We start from the raw sequence: 19,191 nt of genomic DNA on the forward strand, positions 1-19,191 counted from the left end.
AAACAGAGAATATTACATATATAGTATATATGTAATATTCTATATCTATATATAATACAAACAGATACGCATATATGTATTTATACATATATATACCGTAATCACGTGACCGAAGTCAGTAACACCGCCGCGATCGCGCGGCCGAGGTCAGTGATCCCGATTCGATTCGGCTCGATCAACCAACTAACCAATCGGCAACGCGGAAAAGAGGCAACAATAGGTGCGATATATTCGACTCCAAACGTGCACTTCTCGGTCCAAATGCTTTTTTTAATATAGGATTCTTTGAGACCTACACTAACTTCTAATTTATATTTATCGTTAAAACATATTGTAATTGACAGTCAAATTAAATACCCACTTAAGTATGACTTAAGTCAAAACGCGCGTTTGGAAATTTCTTTATTTGATAATTTAACAGGCTGCGAAACATCTTGCAACCTGTTCAGTATAGCCGTATGATTTCTCTTGATTTGAAGAAAATTAATAATTTCTCGCGGTTTATAAATATTAAAACAAATCTTATGTATACGTGCTATCAAAACATTGTTTTTCTTTTTTTTTAATTAGTCGCAAAGATTGTGAGACAAAAGTTAGGGAAAAGTTCGGTCGTCGTCTTAATTACTTTAGACAAGAATGAAAACGGCGCTGAAACCGCATTGATGCGATTCTATTACAAAGTGAAGATATATATATGTATACATATATATATATATATATATATATATATATATATATCGCACCACAAGTGAGAAACTTCGATGCTCTTTATTACAAAGACGTTAGGGGGCGATGGGGCGACGGATAGGTAATTAAGGAAACCGTTAACTGCAAAATCCGATTTATCTGCGACGATTGGCCTCGAAGTTTCCCGACGAGGCAAATGTTCCTTCGGAGTTTCAATCAGCCCTCCTCGGAACAGGTACTTTGCAGCCGTTGCTCTAAGACGTTCGGAATGCGATTATAATAAATTCTTGGCTAAAAGTCGCCGAAGTACCTGAATCCGCTTTCGATGATAATAGCCGGAAGAAAATGGAAAGAAGGAAAGAGGAGGCCTTGGATTTTTTGTTTGTTTTTTTTTGTTTTTTTGTTTTTTTTCTACATCACGAGATAGTATATACTGCAACGCGCGTCACAGTAGCTTGAATTTCACAGGCGTTGGGATTGCCATTTGCATGTAAAACGAAATGCGCTTTCCCTTGTATTTACGAGAGGATGATACTTCAATATTCCTCGTCGCGAGAGATATTCGATATTTTGCTAATATTCGTGCTCTATGGCTGTTTGTCGACGATTATGAAAGCTATTGTTTAGATGCCTTGTTGATAAGAACGAGAGGTTTGCAAAGGCGGATTATAATTATATTATATACGAGGTCGCGCGCGCGCGCGCGCGCGCGTTTATCCGACGCGCAAGAAAATGCAACGCGAAATTGTGATACCGCGCTATCTTGTAATGTTGTGCATTATATATTTAAATGATATACGCTCTGAATGGTGTTTTTTTGTCATCTTTTATTTAAATGTTTCTTTGTTCTTTTCTGCAGATGAATATCTGGGTCATGGTGGAAGAACGGAGGTACAAACAGGTATGTCGAAAAAGTCTTGTTTTTTTGTGATCTTGTTTTTCTTAATACACATCGCAATATCGTACTTAAAACATAAAAATTCACGAGAGAGGTGCAAAACGCGCGCGACTGTGTGCATTATACACACACACACACACACACACACACACACATGAGAATTGTATCATTATTATATAATATTAAGGTTATTGCGGCAAAATCTGCCGTACACACGTCACTTACTTTTCGATTTCCGTGGAAAAAATTGAAATGCAAATTCTCTCTTTATGACGTTATATGCTCGCATTGCCGTCAATATGAACCCGTTCAACGTGACAAATCCTATTTGTTCCGGAAATGTTTCCGTTCTTTGGCGAAATGTAATTTCCTTGCGGCGACGGTTAGATAAAAAAGGCATCTAAAAACATACATATATATATATGTATGTATATATATATGTATATATATATACACATACATGTATATACAAAAAAGAAAAAATATCAAACGTGAATAATTCAAATGTCATTTCTCAGTCAGAATTGTCAGTTCTGCGCCCGCATGTTGTGCCAGACGATATATCCGATAAAGTGCCGAAAGCAATCGCCGTCACGGCATAAAAAAAAGCTTATTTATGGAGCATCCGTCGATATCCAGTCTAACTTTGATTGTCAGCTCGACCCTTACGCCGTCACGGTCCTCTTATAGTGAACGATGATTTATAACATTCAGATTGTTAACTGGTGAACCGGTATATTATTTGATTGACTCATCGTCCGCGTTCTTTTTCGCGAAAATATTATCGTATTTTTACAGGAAGGGCAGCGTCTGCTGCCTCGAGTCCCGCGAAATAATTCCTCCTCGCGATGCATCGCGATAGCACATCGCGCATAAAACAAAACACACAATCACGGTGTTAGTGATTTAATTAAATTGTCTGTTTTCCGGCTGCACATGTAATTGAAATGCAACTTTTAGAACGACGTTACACAAATGCACATTGCACATTCGTGTATGTAGGAAATACACTCTCTCCGCATCGCGTCGTTGAGGAAAAATATCGTCGAAACGAGCAGCAGCTTCGTTTCGACGATATTTTAGCTTCGTTTCAGCTTCGTTTGAACAGAATAACTATTAGCTCTCGCCTCTCGGCTTCCCGCGGTTTGTTTTACGATTTTGTTTGCGCATTTCAAATCTACGATTCTGCGAGACAAGTATATGTACATCCGCATCGGTTTACCCATCTAAAACAATGAATACTCTTTGCAACAAGCTTTTTATCCACGTTTTTTTCTATTGCGGAGCTTTAAATAGCGTAAGTAGCGTATCTAAAAAAAAAAAAAAAAAAAAAAAAAAAAAAAAAATACGGAAATACAATAATGCGTCTCATTGGCTGCATTTTTCAGCGTATAACACAATACACCTTTCTGCAACGCTTCAGCGGACGATTATAATATAAATACGCGGTTGCACACAACGACGTGTGTGCGCATTCAACGGAACGCGGCTATTGAGAATTTTAACGCGCAATTCGCGCAAACTTTTCTACAGCGATTACATTTGCAATCAGTAACATGGCCGACTTGTAAATTGAGATGAAAATTTGAGTTCGGTTTTGATCAACAAACGATCAAATATATATCTCTCTCGTTATTGCTTGTCGATAGACTATGTTTGGAATTAAATTACCTGTATGATAATTTATCGGTTAACCGGTTAACGAATCCAAAAGTTATAAGTTCGCGTTCACGAGCGTTGCAATGAAAAGCTTTTTCACTGTGATTATACAATACGAAATTTATTTGTTTCTTTTGCGCCAACACGTCTTGAAATAGAAACAAAGTTTGAGCACAATTTTTATTTTATATTGTTGAAATAACGTTGCGCGTAAAGTTGTGCGAGTTTTTTTTCTTAAAGGTATCAGAAAAACACACAGTCTTTCACCAATAGGATTGCTTTCGTTATCAATTAATAGAATCTATATAAGGCTCTGATGTAATAAACAATAAGTATACGTGAATACGGTCAATAAAAGCTGGATGTTTTTGCAGTAATATTTGTATACATATATATGTACACACATATATACGTGTTCACGTGTAAATCTTACAAGTGAGTTTTTTGGATTGAAATTTCAATCCTAAAAATCATATAGGATGCTAATTTTGCATCTCATATATGAGAGACCCCGTATACCTCCCTAATTAATTTTTAAAATATTGCAAAAAACAACTTTTTTTGCAATATTAAAAAAAAAACAAACAAAATTAGCATCCTATATGATTTTTAGGATTGAAATTTCAATCCAAAAAACTCGCGTGTAAGATTTACACATGAACACGTACATATATGTGTACATATATATGTGTACATACATATACACGAATATTACTGCAAAAACATCCAGCGAATGGCTCTTATTGACCGTATTCACATATACTTATTGGCTTTCGTTATTTTTCCGACATTATAGAAATATACTATAGAAATGTTTTGGAAAAAAACTCGCGCGCTTCACGCTAGATAAGATATCCTGGAGTATTTTCCGAACACGAAAATCCACAGTGTGTGTTGTCCCGCGCGTAACCCCCGAATGAAAGAGCCGGTTCGCACGCTAATGGCAACAATTATCACGAAAACGTCGGCTTTGTTGTGTACGTTTCTTGTTCGAAAGAGTCGTTAATACTTCGCTCCGATCCCGCGGTGATAACCCAATTTATGACGACAGGTCGGTCTTATACCTTATATATATATATAACTCCGACGATGGTAAACAATGTCAAAAGCTGTTTTCGCGGGTCAAGGAGGCGCGAGTCAGTTCGCCAGGCACGCGCTCGAGAAAGTCACGTTTTTGCACACGAGAGGAGTGACACATACACATACACATAAACATACACACACACACACACACACACACGTACGCTCGCAGTCGCTATAAAAAGCTCGTTACGGCGCCACTTGTTGTCACAGACCTTCCCCCGCTCGAATCCTTTTCGACGGCTCTATTATAACGAAAAGTTCATCTCGCGGACACTTCTTTTCGCTCGTGTGCAGCTCGGGGGAGAATATCGTCGAGGGGATCGATACTCGGCGGTGGCGGCGACTTTTGTCTTTGTCAAAAGACGTACACAATTGCCTTCTTCCAATATCAATATATACTCGCCAAAGTATAAAACCGACCGGGGAGTTCCACATATTGTGGAACAAAGAACCAAAACTTTGCAAACATCAAGAAATCAATAAGACGTACACAACATAGTTTTCTTCTCATTTTTTGTTTCATTTCTTTTTCTTCGATTACAACGTTAGTTTTCTCTTGGAATATGCATGTGTTTGTATATTTCCTATGTTATTGGCTTGGGCTATCTCTCGCGCAAGTTGTAACTTGACAAATACGATAACACGATGATATATCGTAATGAATATTACAAAAAGAAAAGTAAAATATATATTTTTCAATAAAATATTTACATTATACACAGCGATCGATGTACAAAATGTGTCATTGCGATAAAATATGCATACGTCCAAACATATATATATATATATATATATATATATATATCGAATTATTAATAGTCACTTAACTAAGTTGAAATTAATAATGCTTCAACGAGATTTCTCACTTTAAATTTTTATTCAACATTTATAATTCAGCAATGCAATGAAAATGCATTTATTTTGATCAACTCTGTAAATGGAACGTGAAAATCTCATATGAAAAAGTAGAGAGATCATTGTATATATATGTGCTTTTCAAGATATACAATATCAAACTTTTAAAATGTGATGAAACTTTTGTTGTGTTATTAGATCCTCAGTTTAACGTAGTGCCTAAATATAGAAATATAGTTTCACATTCGTTATTATCTATCGAAAATTCGATATTATAGAAACAGATACATATATACGCATGTATGTGTGTGTGTGTATATATATATATATAATATTACGCGGGAAGGGAAAATATACTCATCGCGTTGCACTATTTGTTCAGGTCGTAAAATACGGCGAGTATAACAAATCCGAGAAAATTTTATAATATAGATCGATCGCGCGCGATATCATCGAAATTGGTCGTAACTGAGGTACGACGTTCTTGGAGAGCTTTCCTCACTCTCGATATTTTTTTTAACACATGTAAATATTGAATGCGCGATGTAATATTTGTTATCAATTTCGCGAGGCGTTTTCCACATCGTTTTGTGTGTACGTAATTCGTCCGCGTAACTAACAAAACTAATCGACAATTTTTTATTGCTTCTTCCAAGTGAACTATTCGTTCGTGAAAACGTTACATTTTGAAATATAGCATAATCTCTTCGTACAGATAAAAACAGATCGTCCAAATAGTGCGCGTAGTAATTCGCGCGATCACCGTGTGTGAGTTTACCGCGCGAGGTGTTAAGATTAATCATCGCGATTGGGACGCTCGTATGTGCGTACGTGGTATTATCAACGGGTGAAAGCGACCACGAGATAGCAGCTTTGGGGAAAAAAAAAAAAAAAAAAACAAAAAAAAAGATGCAGCTGGCGCGTAGAGCGCCGTATGACGTTGTCCCAATTACGGCTGGATTGCTATCGCGTTCTTTTTTTTTTTTCTTTTTTTTTTTTAAATCGACACTTTGCGCAACACGCTCGTCGCGATGGAAACCCTCAAAAGTCTCTATACTGGCTCAGCTTTTTTTTTTTTTTTTTATCATGATCCACTTTGTCGGCCCGGTGGCATAGATAGGTAGCTTCTGGTATTGAATTCTGGGAGATGCGAAATGCCGCTGAAAACGATTGCACCCGCCACGATGCGTTCCATTTCGCGTGAATATCGAGTAGCAGACAGCGTGAAGCAGTCGACTTTCCCGATCGCGAGTTATTGTCTGCTACCGACGACGTCTTCGACTCCCCCCATCGAAATTTCTTCCCTTTATCTTCGCCTTTCGCAATACGAATCGCGCCGAGATTCGCCGGGCGATTGTGCGATGTTTCATCAGCGCGGCCGTCATCCGAGATGATGTAGGAATAAAAGGAAGAGAGACACGTCTCTTCTTACGATATCTTATCATTTGTTGTCGCGGATCTATTTTTGAAAATGTATATTTGTGAAAAATTGAAAAACAAAAAAAAAAAAAAAAAACTGAAATCTTGCTAAAAAATTTTTCTCGGTCAAAACACACATTTGCGAACTGCTGTAAGTGAAACAGCACACAGTTGACCAGCACAACCAACGATTATTATAGCGCTATTAACAAGTTTCCAACGGAACACAAGAGTTATCCAACAAAGTTGTAAACGCAATGCGGAGCGAAATTCTTTGTCAGCCAACTTCGTTTGGGAAGCTGGCGCGCAAACAACAAGATCCTATCAAGCTACTATATATATATAGTATCAAGCCGCGCGCCGAACATTTGCTTAATGAAGACGAAGCTTTCATCTAATTTTGATTAACAAAGCTAACCGCAAATATATATCTCGCTGTAATTTTTCTGTGATGCCATGAACGCAACGCAATTGTCGCGCGCGTTGTATTTTCCTGTGTTGTGATAAAAAAGGAAAGGAAAATAAATTAAAATATCGTTATACGCGACAGCAACATTAACAGATTCTGGTGCTTTATCCGTTTCGATATTTCACTCATGGACAAATTTTGTTATCGCCGGTCACGCCGAAGCGAAACGGTCGCCGCATGTATGCGACACGTGCAAAACAACGTTTTCGGATTCCGCGCGTAATAATTCTCTCATAAAAAACGATTTCGATGACGTAGGCGTATAAACTCGGTTCGCGTGCTCTGCATTATTAATACGCTGAGTGTAACATCAACTGACAAAATCACGCACAAAAATGCAAAGCAGATATTACTCATTCCTGTGTGGTGTATATGTGTATAAATTCGTAAAGCACGGCGGCGTGTCACACAGAATCGTACGGAACGAGCGACAAAACGCAGGACGGCGAGAAGAAAAAGAAGGAGAACGGACGCGAGAGAAGAGGTGCGAATCTGCAAAAAACTGCCCCGAGTTCATTAGCATTCGCTGCTAATAGGAGCTCGAGTGTTATCGAATTTGTCGCGAGTGCGCGACTCGTGACCTCCTCCCCGTCAAAGGGACTCGAAGGGAGATTATCCAGATCGGATTATTCATTTTCCCCTTTGGGTACGCGCCACGAAACGCGCGACGTAATAAATTCCCGGAGTATAATATCTTTTGACCAGGAGGATTACGTAACCGTGATCGATCGACTGCGCGATCCTCCTAGCCGCGAGAGCTAAGGAGAAAAGAAGCATCGCGTGCCTTCGGGAGCCAATATTTCAAGAACAAGACTGTAATTCAAAGGTAACGACACGCGGTGCGCGTTTAAGAAACGTGTTTTAAGAGAGTCGCCCGGATATTTCTCAATTCATTCGCGCGTTTATCACAAACGCGCTGAATTTTGAATTTTAACTCGAACAAATTTATTGTGTACATTTTTTTTTTTTTTTTTTTTTTTTTTAATAGCAAACATGCCGTGAAAAAAAAGAAACGAATCAAAAAGTTCTGCCGAATTACGGAATTACAGATTGCTCGTGTTGCGAGACGCGCTCGACACTACATTTTCTGATATCTCTCGAACGCGCTTTCCGTTGTAACTTTTTTTACGGAGTTTATTTCGCGCATCTACTTTCGTCAAGCTTATTTTGAGACGTAACGCGGACACGTTACCTTAAATCTTCCCGGTTTACTGCGACAAACGTGAAATAGTTCGCGGGGATGCTAAACAAAAATTGTACCATCTCGTCGTAAGACGGGAATGCAGAGAGTGCGCGGCGTGTGAGAGGCGGTGAGGAGGGACAGGGAACACCGTGAGGTGGAACGTCGAGTATCCGTAAGAGTTGTGGCGTTCCACTCCAACAGGCTTCGCGCACCGCGAAGAGAGAGAGAGAGAGAGAAAGATACCGGCGCCGTTCACGAACAACGCGCACGGCTACGAGAGAGAAAACGGCGGCGCGGTGGCGCGAGGCAAAAATAACACCGTGCGTATAAAGTAAGAACACAAATTTATATCTCCGCACGCGTTTTATAACGTGCGGGGGGGGGGGGAGCAGAACGCGCGCGGGCGCGCGTTAGTCGCCCGGTACGAAATAACAATAGCTAACCCCGCTAACGGGGTTAGAAACGGCGTCGCGTCGACGCCTTCCTTAAACGCGCTCTCGTAGAGTCTCGTAAAACTACAACGTATTTTTTCGCGCTTCTCACGTGCGCGCGAAAAGGGGGCGGGGGGGTGAAGGGAATGGGGGGATAATGTTTCTTGCTGAAAACTCTCTCTCTCTCTTGCTCACAGTGCTCTCTCGCAAAACGAAACCGCGCGGCGCGCACTTTCAGTGCTCTCGCTGTCGCATCGAGCACGGAGTATGAACGGCAATAATCGTATCCGGGGTTACGATAAGAGCCGCGCCGCGCGCTCGTATCCGCGCGGCCCTTCGCGCGCGCTTTTTGCTACCCGTTGTATCCGTTTCAGTCGATATTTGTGGTACCTGGTTTTTTTCACGTGAATATCGTGTTCGTCAAAGGAACGCTTCGCGGATTTTCCATATGGATATAGGCGCCTCTGTGTAACGGATGCTACGACCGAATATTGTTCGGCGCTACGCCGCGAGCCTGAAATAGCTTTGGCTTTCTTTTTTTTTTTTTTGTTTTGTTTTGTTATTAATCTTCACTCTCTGATGCTTCGTAATCTTTCTTTTCTTTTTTTTTTGTTTTTTTCATTGAATTTTGACCAGAGACGCGTGACAGATTTATATTTGGAATATTTCGAAAAACCGAAACACGAACATCCGTCTTATGTTCGACAGTGGCGCGCGCGCGCAAGTCTTTTTCCGGAAGGCATTTCGCAAATATCCCAAATATTTCTTCCGCATAACACTCTTTTATGATATATTACGCTCGACTTCGGCGCGCATCTCAATTCCCATCTCGTGTCGTATATAAATATACACCTATGTATATATTCTCGTCGCGACGCGTTTTCGCGATCTTTGATCGCTGCGGTAACGAAAATACGAGGCGTGTGTATATATACGTACATACGTTCGTCGACTCGCCGCGCGTATACCTTTCGCCCGTCCGTTTCGACGTCCGATCGAAAGCTGTGCAAAAGAATATTGCAGCAGAGCCCGCCCCGTGCCCTGAAAATCCCATTTCCAAGCAGCGCGCCGAAAGGATATTTGCAATCACAGCAGTCCGTCCGCGGACGTAACCCCGGCGCGGATTGATCTCTCTCTCTTTCTCTCTCTCTCTCTCTCTCTCTCTCTCTCTCTCTCTCTCTCTCTCTCTCTCTCTCTCTCTCTCTCTCTCTCTCTCTCCCTCTCTCTCTCTATCTCTCTCTCTCTGCTAAATGTAGCTTGCGCAGTTGAAAATTCTCCGCAAATGTCCATCTCTTGCGTTTTCGCGTTATCCGACGACCGACGGAGGTGGCGGAAACGTGCGCAAGAGACCGACGCGGTGTCGACATTAATCCACGTCTGATCTATCGGGAAATTCAACAAGGATATCGAGGGGGTCTTACCCCGGGTCTCTCTTCACCCGTGTATAAACACCGGTATATCATACTTGGCAGCTCACTACGTCACTACGCGGAGACTGAGATGTCTCATATCGAAAATTCGCGTTCACCAACTTTTGCGTCTGGCACGCGTGGTATTGGCCGATATACCGTCGTAGTTTTCAATTTTCCAACTTTTATTTGAATTTTTCACGGAAACAACACATGCGCGCGCGCGCGCGCGTGTATATTTTCCGCATATTAGTTATAGATATTTTACTGTGGATATATATATTTTTTTTTGTATGTAAACTAACAGATAAATGTTGACGAACCAATCCAATCGCGATTATATCACATACGTGCCAAAATTAATACAGGTACTGAAATTCTTCGCGCACATTAATTCCATGTGACTCTAATCGTTTGTGTTTTGTAAGAACACAATATTGCAGCTATTATAGTTATTATGCCATCGTTTATGTTAATCCCACAAACGTTGACTTTGCCATCGGTATAATATATGAGAATTTGCTAATTGCAATGAAATTACAGAGCGTTATTAAACATTTTACGACGATTGGATTATCGACATTCGCAGGTTTACTACGCGAGTTGCCGTAAACGCGCAACTCGCTTATACATTTTTTTCTTTTTTTTTTTCTTTTTACAAAATAGGTACACGATTGCGATATTTTACGATCGCGCGAAACAAACGCGAATTCGATAGCAATTGTTTATATAGCGTTGTGTTTGTCTTGCTATAATAAATACGTTATCGCGGTTATATTGCGTCAAGAATATACGAAGCGTAGTAAATGGAGTAATGACAGGCGCAAGAGATCGCTAACGCATCCAGGCGATCTACGGTGAGCTCTAAAGGAGATTAAAAAAGATTAAGCGAAACGCGGTTGGATCCGACGAAATCGCCTTAAAACTCGCAAGTGACAGCCGTAATGCTTAATGGTGTAAAGGGGTAATGCACGGGACTGGCCGGGAGCGTTAATCAATAAATTCCAGATAGCGAGAGAGACAGTTCTACAATATGTGTGTGTGTGTGTGTATGTGTGTATGTATTGTGTATGTATTGTGTATATATAAAAACTGAAGGAGAGAACATCTGCCGCGGGCATTACAGCAACTAGCTGGACTTGTCAATGCGATTCTCGTCGTTATATTGTCGCGCGCACGGAAAATAACGGATTCGGTAACACGCGTGCAAAATGTTCTCTATCGGGGGATATATTTTATTTTTATTCGACGGGAGGAATAAAGAGAGAAAGAGAGAGAGAGAGAGAGAGAGAAAGAGAGAGAGAGAGAGAGAGAGTGAATCGTCAAGTTTCCACTCGTTTCGTTCCGCCGCTCTTCCAAACGAGTCGGATATTTATTTTTATAATGCAATAAAATAACGTACTACTCTCTCTCGGAATTACGATACTGTCTCGTAAATCAATGATCGTATTTGAAAAAGAAAACATCGAGACGGAAGAAACTTGGATGGAATATCCCGAGGAGAGAGGAAGAAGAAACGTCGAGATGATACTCCGTGCATTACGTAAGCGTCGTAAAAACACGACGTCGGCGAAACGAGAGCGCGTCTAAGACATTCGTGACAATCAGGACAATCAGGACTATTCGATCCGCGCGCGGAGAAGAAGAAAAAGACGAAGAAGATAAGCGCACGAAGCTCTTTCTTCTGCTGATCGGAAGTGCAACGCCTTTAAGAGACCGGACGAGGAGAAGTCGGCCCGGATTATCGATTAAACGACAGGATGTCATTCTCGTATGTGTGTCTCGTGTGTATGAACAACGACGTAACAGTTGACGTCCAGGCCGAGAATAAATATTGAGCAACCGCACCGGGGAGTCTCCGGGTGCGGTTACCTTTCGTCTCTTGGATTTTGCTTTCTTTCCTCGTTATAAGCGCGTTTCGTCTTCGTTACCGTTTATCCTTTTCGCATCGTCACGACGCTAATGTTTTCTCACGATACAAAATTTATAGAGGAAAACAGTTTTAGTCACTCAACACGCGATGACACAAATTAATACGTCATTATAACTCGCGCGGTGTGAAAATACGAGCGGGCAGAAACAAGTTGTCCGCGCGAATCGCGACGTGAGAAATTTTTTAATTTATGGAAATTTCAAGATATCCGCTTGCCGACGAGGTCGGAAAAGTTGGTTCGCGAGAAGGTAATCGTCGAATCGGGAAATACGATCGGAAGGACCGTGAAATCAGGTTCCGCGAGAGAGCACAATCGTTTTCTACAATCGTTTCTGCGCGATCTAATTACACTTTCGTTAAAGTGTCGTTACCGTGAAAAGTGCGAAGCGCGATACGCCCCCCCCCGTAAGAATGATATTTCGTTTCTCGGATCGTTCGCGTTACATAGCGAGCTTTAAGCAAGACTTTATGTCGCGTCTTTGTGTTGAGATCTCGTACGATGCATCTTCCTCGAAAGGGAAAAAAAGTGGTCGTTATCGAAGAAAACGCAGTGCCCGATTCATTGACCTCGGGGTCTTCGAGAGAGAAGTAAGTGGAAGAACATTTGCCGCGGTTCTCAACTTCTTCTCACAAAGATTTTTTCCATTGGTTTGTGCGCAACAATAAAAATAATAACAAAGACTCTGATTACTTATTAGAGTGTTTTTTTTTTTTTTTTTTTTTTATCGTAACCGCAAATTGTTAAATGTTTTTTATTTCCACATTGCAGTGCAAAATTTGCGTGTTCTTGTTAAAGAAAGTGTATTTTTATTTTTAGCTACATAACGGTTTTTTTTTTTTTTTTTTTTTTTTTTTAATTTTATATAGTCGCTTATTTGTAACGAAACTACTGTTTCACGTTTGTGTGATCATTCGTGTGTGAAACGTATTTTCCCGCGACCGTTTGATCTCGCCATTTATTATCGTTTCATCGTTAAATGTTATTGCAAATTTCATTATGTCGAGAGAGCGTTATAAAATTCAAACTTTATTAAATATCTTTCCTTCCCTAAAAAAAAAAAACAAAAAAACCGCGATCAATTCTTCTGCTTTAATAATACGCATTAGTGAGGTAGAAAAAAAAAAACAAAAAAAACAATTGAGACTTCTCAGTCGCTTTTCTGAGGATTATCACTTGATAGAGAGCGGGTGAAAATAGAAGACATCCGGAACGCATTAGATTCTCTGTCCGCGTTTTGCTCTTCTCGATGGCGTTAATCCTGACTTTTCCAATTATATGTGACGCATTGTCCTCACAGATCGTCGGATAGTATAACCCGAGCAGCGGTGAGAACCCGGGCAAACGGGGAAGATAAACGACTTGATGTACTATAAAAGAATCGACAGCGGCGCGGTCGATGCCGAAAGCCCGAGAGAGAATCGCGGAAGGGGATGAGTAAAGAAGCGGAAAGGAAGAAAGTGGAAGGACTCTCGGGCGCGCGCAAGAGGAAAAGAGAGAAAGAGAGAGAGAGAGAGAAAAAAAGTGAGAGATAGATAGGAGAAGGGGAGACGCGATTCCGGAGTGTGCATCGCGAAATGCATCGAAGCGCATCCAGACGAGTCGATACCGGTGCTGCGCATCGATTTCGCGCGGGCTTATCTCGTCGATAACGGAATCCAGATCCGCCGGTCCGGGACTTTCTGTACTTGTTCGCGCCGTGTGTTAGGAAGAGATAACAAAAAATAAAAAAGAGAGAGAGAGAGAGAGAGAGGAGGAGGGGGGGGGAGAGAGTACCGTGACCCAATGCGCCATATGCGCGCACCTGGCGAGATGTTTCGCAGCTTCCGCGATGGAAATCGCGGGGGATTGAACGACGAGCTGGATATTCCACGCCATTGACGAGTGACACTGGTTTTGATCGATCACTACTGCCGCGCGATCGGCGCAACAGGCAATTAATAATTCATCGCTTTTCCTACAGATACGGATATCGCTCGCTTGCTCTCTCTCTCTCTCTCTCTCTGTCCGGCATTCTTTGACAGAATTACAGCGATTGTGCGGTTAGAAGCCGCCCCGTGCATTTCAAATCATTTCGAACGCGTTTCGAAATTCATTTCGTCTCGTCGCGCGCGCGTCGTCTTACACATATCTGTACAGTCGAGAATAGAGACGGGGGATGTGATTATGCGAAAGAATGTGTGATTACGTTAACGTAACAAGATAAGTCAATTTTGAATGTGCATTGTTATTATTTGTTACATCGAAATATTGAGAATAAAAAAAAATATTTCGAGATACTTCGAATTAAACTTTTTAAGCGGAGCTTCTGTAATAATAGCGCAACAATAGCGAAATAGATGAACGTCTATCCGAGCAGAGGACGGAAGTGATTGCGGGACACACACGTAACGTGATTTTATCTGAGAATTTCCGATCCGCGTAATAAAAGAGCTCGACTTTTCTTAGATCAAGCCAATGATCCACGTAGACGCGGTCCAGTCTTTTTTTTTTTTTTTTTTTTTTTTTTTTTTTTTTTTTTTTTTTATCAATTGTGTCATTATAACGTTAACGATCTTGCTCTCATAACAACGGGTCGACCCGGTTTTGAGAGACTCTATAATCTTACAGAGAGGTCTTTGTGTCCGAGCGCGTACTCGCGCGTTCGATTTCCCGAGGGCCGAAAGTCGCTATTGCCATTCAAAGACCTTCTCCTTGCTCCCTTCTCTTTAGGTGCGGTGCTCCTAAAGGTGTAATCAATTTTAAATTGCTCGTAATCAGTGGCGTCCTTCATGAAGTTTGCCTCTGTTCTTGAAGGAGCTCGAATTTCTCAGGAAAAAAAAAAAAAAAAAAAGAATCGAGCACTCTTCGCGAACGCGCGCGTTTCTTCTTAGTTACCGTCCGTTATTGCCGTCGTTACACGCAAATAGTTGGCGCAAAATGCACTCGACGCGCAATTTGAGCAATTTCTTCAAACGATGGAAATGACATCGCCTTTTACAAACCTGATGATTAATGCAAAATGCAAACCGCAAGATCGAGCGTTAAACCGTGAATGGGGAGGAGGTAAATAGATTGGTTCTTGGCGCGTTGTATATTCGCGCGGACTCTCTGAACTAATGCTAAATCAAAAACCTTTTCAGACTTGCAGAATCTATTCGCGGAAGAGATTTGCGCGTCTGCAGCTACGCTCGTTCTCTAATAATAGCGCTCTTAAAAACAGAGTTTCCGCAGCATGAGACACGATTTCCGGGCGATTATAGACGCGGCAAAACTGTTTTGTCGAAACTAAATACAGCTGCTACGCAAATCCTCGTGGCTAATTTTCGCGCTTTGCTCGCTCTCCGTTTCCGGCGACGACGACGACGACGACGACGACGACGGCGGCGGCGCGGCAATAATCGCGCTCGGTAGTTTTGTAATAACAGCAAACTTTCTACATGAAAATGTAGATTTTATCGTTTTGCCGGTAAGAGTCGATTTCAATCGTCTCTCTCTCTCTCTCTCTCTCTCTCTCTCTGTGTGTCTCTCTCTCTCTCTCTCTCTCTCTCTCTCTCTCTCTCGAATATAAAAATCCTGAGACCTCGACAAATCGAGATAAGCGATATTGAACCCATCTCTTCCGCAATGGAAATATCTTCTCGTAATAATCAGTTATCATGAGCCAGTGCGAGCGAAGAAAATTCAGGGAAACGATATAAATTCCCACTGATCTTGATAACTTGCCTCTCGCGTCGCGAACTCTTAACGTGATTAAGTCGGAATTATGTGAAATATTTTCAAAAATTACATCACAATCTGTATTATTCGACGACTGGGACGGTCGTGTACAACACGTTTTTCGAAAGGATTTTTATTCATTTCGACAAGAAAAGTCATAAATTGCCGTCTCTTTCAGAAAAAGTTTTATTCGGTTTTTTTTTATTTTTAAAAAAAGAAAATAGTGATAAAAAGGGAAATATCCATCAACAGCGCGTAAAGAGCATAAAATTTCAAAATCCGAAAATAGAAAAAAAAAAAACAACGGCAGTAATATTGTATGAAGAGAGAGAGATTATTCATCTGGCTCTTTTCTTAATATTTAATCAACACATTCTTCCTCCCGTCTATTTTACTCTCTTGTAGCGCGCAAATCCTCCATTCTTTATTCTTTATCCCTTAACGAACTTTTGACACACATCGCGTCGCGCGTCGATTCGGCCGGAAAATCCGGGAATAAAGAACGAGCGGCGCGCGAATTTCATTCTCCGCTCGGGATTTCTCGTTTCTCCGCCTCCGGGCCGCGGAGAACTCTCTTCTCTCGCATTTGGGAATTTCAACAATCTGCTCAGCGCGCATCTTCCGTAGCAACGTCGCGACGGGGGTATCTGTTTGACGCGGCCTGTGTTTTCGTCCTCCCCCCCCCCTCCTGTATCCGTAAATTACATTTTGTGCGGTACCGCACGCGATTATGCGCACGTGGCCCGAGCGTGTTACAACCGGCGTTATTCGGCCGCTGTTGGTTGCGTATGATGTAGCTCCTGCAGGAATCGAGTACAACCGACGACGACAACGTGTCGCGTCGCGTCGCGTCGTGTTGCTTACCGTTCACTTGCGTGCCTCGTGTTCGCTCGGCACGTACGTCAGAATAGCGGCATTCCGCAGATGCGCGACGCGCAAATACCGTGTCGCACACATACACACACACACACTTCCCGCGTGAGAAACGTCGAAACTGTTGCCCGTTACAGAACGTTACGAACTCTGCGAGAGAGCTCGTTAGAAATCCGCTTTTCGCCGTTATCAGAGAAACCTCTTTGACAGAATCGTCGAGAAGATAAACGCGAATCGATATTCCTCGCGGAATAGGAACTCATAACGCAGAGGAGACGAATTTATGCTTCGTCGCGAGAGAACCCGCTTTAATCCACTCGACAAGAGAGAGATACGAATCTTTAATCCGAATTTACGATCGCGCGGGCGCGGAGAGAGTTGATGGAGGTCGACGACACGGTCGAGTCGCCCCGTCAAGTTTTCCCGGCGAAAACACACAGCCGTGACGCCAGAAGCATCGATAAAAAAAGAAGCGCCTCTCTTTTTTTTTTTCTCCTAACGCGCTAAGAGGACCGAAAGTAGCGAGATACCTATTTTACATGCCGGAAGTTGCGAAAAAAGTTGTTTCAACTTGTTGATAGCGACATCGACGTACTCTTGATGCGCGCTGCATTAGATCGGGGGAAGGAACGCGCAAAGTGGCAATCCGAAAGTCGAAAGAATTTTTTTGGGCTCGCGAAAACTTTGTTTGTCGCGCGAAGAAAAGGATCTCGAGATAGACGCGCGCGTCTCGCTCGATGCATTTTTTTTTCGCATCGAGGAGATGTTTGGTCATTTTCAAATTGATATTTATACGTTCTTCTTAAACGATTTTTATATATTCACACTCGCGCTCTGTGTGTGTGTGTGTGTGTGTGTGTTTGACGAGTATCTCGCCGCGTGTATCTCGTAACGCGATAATAGTTTCAACTTGTACGTTGGTACGCGAGAACACGTAGCCGCCGATACATCTCTCCTGTTGAATTAAATATTTTAATGCGAGCGAAGTGCTGAATGTCTGAGCGCCGCATCTTTTCGCCGAAGTAAAAATGTATGTAAGTTTTTCGCACGGACCGTAAACGCGCGGAGTGCCTTCGCCTATCGTAGGGATTTTAACTCGGTCCCAAAGCCGAGACGAGTGAGTGTACGTGCGAATGGAAAATATAAGGGGAGGAGGGAGGGAGGGAGTGAGCATTTTATTTCAAGACGCGGGAAAGAGGGTTAAACAGATCTGTGATGAATTCTTTTGTAACTCGCGGTGATGTGCGCGCGCGGTTACGATTTCGATATTCAGAGAGGGGAGTAAATTTTGCACGGTCGACGGAACGCAACGGGAAGTGAAAGACGCAAACTACGGGGATATATATATGTGTGTGTGTGTGTGTGCGTGTACGTGTGGTAAGATACACACCTTGAAGTTGCCCCCGCGTTTACATATCTGAATTGCGTTTTATTTACTTTAACAACTATATCGCGAAAACGGAAACGTAAATGCCGTCTCATCGCGTTTAAATCCTTGATTGCGCGCAAACGAGTTTCGCGCAAGCAATCGCTCGTAAATGACTGCGGAGTCATTATTTGCTGTAAAATATTAACGCAGACGTTTAAATATTAGGAGGGTTTTGGAAGAGCACCGGGTGTTCGTTAGGTAAATTCAAGGGGTTAACGTTCGCCAAGTCTTCCTCGCCTTGTCTACCCTACGTCTTTCCGCTTTGATCTCGAATTATTTGCGTCTCTCCGGCGCGTGTGCTACCCGCAAGTAGCTTGAGCGCGCATGTGCGAATGCGGTGTACACGTATGTTTCCGGGGTATATGTGTATACATATTTGAAAGTCCGGAAGATTACAGGATTCGCGGAATTAGGTGCCGGGGATGCGGCGGCGGCGCGATGTACTGCCGCGCAGCACAAGTCTCTCCGACTTGTGCGCACTGCATACTCAATCGAGCGGCGAGGCGAGTTACGTGGAGTCCCTCTCAAGAGAAAAGAAATGACGAGAGACGGAAAGACCCCGCGGGGATACGTCGCGCGCGTGCACGACGTCTCTATCTCTTTCTTTCTCTCACGCGAGAGATATGCACACGCTCGTGGAACGCGCACAAGCCGAATATTATTATCCACGAAATCTTATCCGCGAAGGGGCGACCGCGATAAAGTGCTGCCCCGTTGCGCCACGCATTACTCTCAGCATTATGAATTTATTCATACTCGCGTGCGTCAAATCTACACGTAGGGCGCGGTCTTTGCGCGCGCGAGCGCGCGCCCATCGGGATTTCACTGGGAAACGCGACCGACTGATCCACGTGCGGTATCAATCACGAGACTCGCATTTGCAATTGAAATTATTCGCCCGGCACGATCGTTCTCGCCCTCGGCAAAAACTCGTATTTCGATCGGTCATCGCGCGCCGATAAAAATTAAATAGTTCGGTGTCGACGTGGCGCGAAGCGATCTCGTCGGAATGCAAAACGAGCGCGAAACGTGAATATCGCGCGCGCGCGCGTGTTTTTTCTATTTTTTTTTTTTTTTTTTTTTTTTTTTTCCCAGCGAGACAAATAATCTTTCGCCGATGATTGTCGAGCACGCGGGGCCCGTTTGCGCACAGACCGAAGACACAT

General features: G+C 42.5%; 1 protein-coding gene across 1 annotated transcript in view; it reads left to right on the forward strand.

Moving 5' to 3' along the window:
* The first annotated feature begins 1,544 nt into the window (after positions 1-1,544).
* Positions 1,545-19,191, forward strand: part of LOC109859670 (amphoterin-induced protein 1) — an 87,898-nt gene continuing 70,251 nt past the window's right edge. The window contains exon 1 of the mRNA XM_020438140.1: positions 1,545-1,588. The gene's annotated coding sequence lies outside the window, so the exon portion shown is untranslated. The remainder of the gene's footprint in view (positions 1,589-19,191) is intronic.

Source organism: Pseudomyrmex gracilis, unplaced genomic scaffold, assembly GCF_002006095.1.
Source record: "Pseudomyrmex gracilis isolate BER0280 unplaced genomic scaffold, ASM200609v1 scaffold_277, whole genome shotgun sequence".
Classification (NCBI taxonomy): Eukaryota; Metazoa; Arthropoda; class Insecta; order Hymenoptera; family Formicidae; genus Pseudomyrmex; species Pseudomyrmex gracilis.